We start from the raw sequence: 2,562 nt of genomic DNA on the forward strand, positions 1-2,562 counted from the left end.
TTTTGGAAAAAGGTTACACAGGTGTAATCCAAATTATGTCACCCAATAAAACCACAATTACCGAATGTAACGCTCTTAAGATGTGATTATAGTTGTAATAACATCCTAAAACTGGCGCTTCAGGTGGTCATAAATGCGTATATAACAACAACCAAAATATATATCGTTGTTTTGCTACGATTTGGACCAGGCTTCAATCAAGCTGCTAAATTCCTTTGTGTGCATTTCCCTCCTACTAATAAACCACCATTAACCAATACCTACAATAAAGATATATTATTATATTTTAGATATAAGTCCGTCTTCATTATTTTCAACGTATCCGAAATGCCACAACATTTAAGTAATTATTAAGAAGAAAAAATTACTTATCCGAAATGTGCATATTAGCTTTGTAGCTATAGTCGACGGAGATTTACAAGAAAGTACATTTTGGTAATCAGGAGAATATAACAAACATATAAGTAATTAGAATTAAATAAGTTAGCAGCGGAATTGCTATAGCGGTCGATATATAAGCGTCCGTCTTATGTTAGCCTGAATATGAAACTTGTGTTTAAATATATTTAATTGAGAATATGCTTCGACAGCTAGAATATTTGACACTTTCTTTTAATAGGAAAATACAAATATATTCCGGCGTCTTCGTGTGGTTATTTTAAAATTAGAGTTGGTGAGTTAATTGGAATAAAAAAAACACAGACGTTCGCTTAGCTTATTTTGTTGTTATAATTTCAATATACTTTACAAACAAAATAAGAGTCATTTTTTCCATGCTTGCATTTGTAAAACTCCAAGATCGAATTAAAAAAGAACTGTATCACTTAGCCTTCCTACTGGTATATATTTTTACAGTTTCAAGTGCATGTGTATAATTATGTTTATATATATATATATATATATATATATATATATATATATATATATATATATATATATATATATATATATATATATACAAGAAGGCCCCCAGCGTTGCCCCGTCGTAAAATGCGCATAAATATTAAAATTTAATTTAAGCGGAACACACATCTAAAGACAGTGAGTCGATAAGCATTAGAACATTGTGCGACGATCTTTGCGGTGTGTTTTTTAAACTAATTATTCTTTATATAAGTTATCTTAAATATGAACAAGTATAATTATACAAGAATATTTACGCATGCGCCTTCCCGAAACAGTCAACAAACAGTAAAAATCCTATGAATCCCTCGTTAAAGTCTTCCATTTCGAATTTTTTACATCCCTTTCCTTTGATGAATTTTTCTACATGTCTGAATAGCTATATACCAGATTTCAAGTCTACAGATAAAAATATCGCTGAATACATACATGAGAAATGTACTTACACACATTCTCATAATATACACAGGCCGCAAAAAGTTTTTTTTTTTTAAATTGACGTGAACACTAGAACATTTCAATTAAAAGTCAAATATGAACAAGTATAATTATAGAAGAATAAAAGGCCAACCAAATGAAGTATACTTTGTTTAAACAGTTACATTATATTTAACTTAAATTTGCAGTTTTTAATAAAATTATTAGTTCGAATTTCTTTTTGCCGACTATATATATATATAATTATATATATATATATATATATATATATATATATATATATATATATATACAATGGCTTCTTCAGTCTTGGATCGAATATTGATACCCACGAAGTGGGGCCTGCGTGTGTAATGTTTGTAGCAGGAGGTGTACAATCTCCAATCACACCTCTCCTGAGTCTACATTGTTTAATACCAGTGGCAATGAAGTGTTTATACAGGACGACTGGAAACAAATGCCAAGATGAGCGTAGAACACATACAGCACCAAGAATTCCCAAATGGTCACCCCCTCCGGTACTACCCAGGCTCAACGTTGCTTAAATTAGGTGATCAGACGAGAACCGGGGTGTCAACGTGATTATGCCGTATATATATATATATATATATATATATATATATATATATATATATATATATATGTGTGTGTGTGTGTGTGTGTGCGTGCGTGTGCGTGTGTGTGTATATTATCACACACACACACACACACATATATATATATATATATATGTATATATAATGCATATGAGACCAACATTATTTACAAGTAGACATATTTCTTTGCATAGTTTTGAAGCGTGTGCTTTTATATATAATGTTAAGATATCCACATGTGCTTCTAAAATAGTAATTTTAAGGTTCTGAGGGTTTTATAAACTCAAAACCATGTTGTTGCGTTTTTTATATTTTATGTTAATATTTCAGAATTTAGAAAATTTATAAGGAATTAGCGTTCATTTCAACCAGTAAAAAACAAGACACAATTAATTTCAATACGTATAATAAATGTTCAGAAACTGATAAAAATATGTTGAACTGTAATACGCAATGAACGCTAATACGCAACAAATAAAAAAAACAAAAAACAAAGTATAACACTCTTCTTTCACACACGGTAAAAATACTTCACTCTTGAACTCTTTCGAATATTTGTGCAAGAATTGAATGCAGTCCCAAAAGAAAAGTTTTATTTTTTTTTCTAAAGTCTGTTCCTTTATTT

The 2,562-nt window shown here is 29.8% G+C and overlaps 1 pseudogene; it reads right to left on the reverse strand.

Moving 5' to 3' along the window:
- Positions 1-1,818: 1,818 nt before the first annotated feature.
- On the reverse strand, positions 1,819-1,936 carry LOC145278630 (5S ribosomal RNA; annotated as a pseudogene).
- Between the last annotated feature and the right edge of the window lie 626 nt (positions 1,937-2,562).

This window comes from Euprymna scolopes, chromosome 6 (genome assembly GCF_053919585.1).
Source record: "Euprymna scolopes isolate OS-2025 chromosome 6, ASM5391958v1, whole genome shotgun sequence".
Classification (NCBI taxonomy): domain Eukaryota; kingdom Metazoa; phylum Mollusca; class Cephalopoda; order Sepiida; family Sepiolidae; genus Euprymna; species Euprymna scolopes.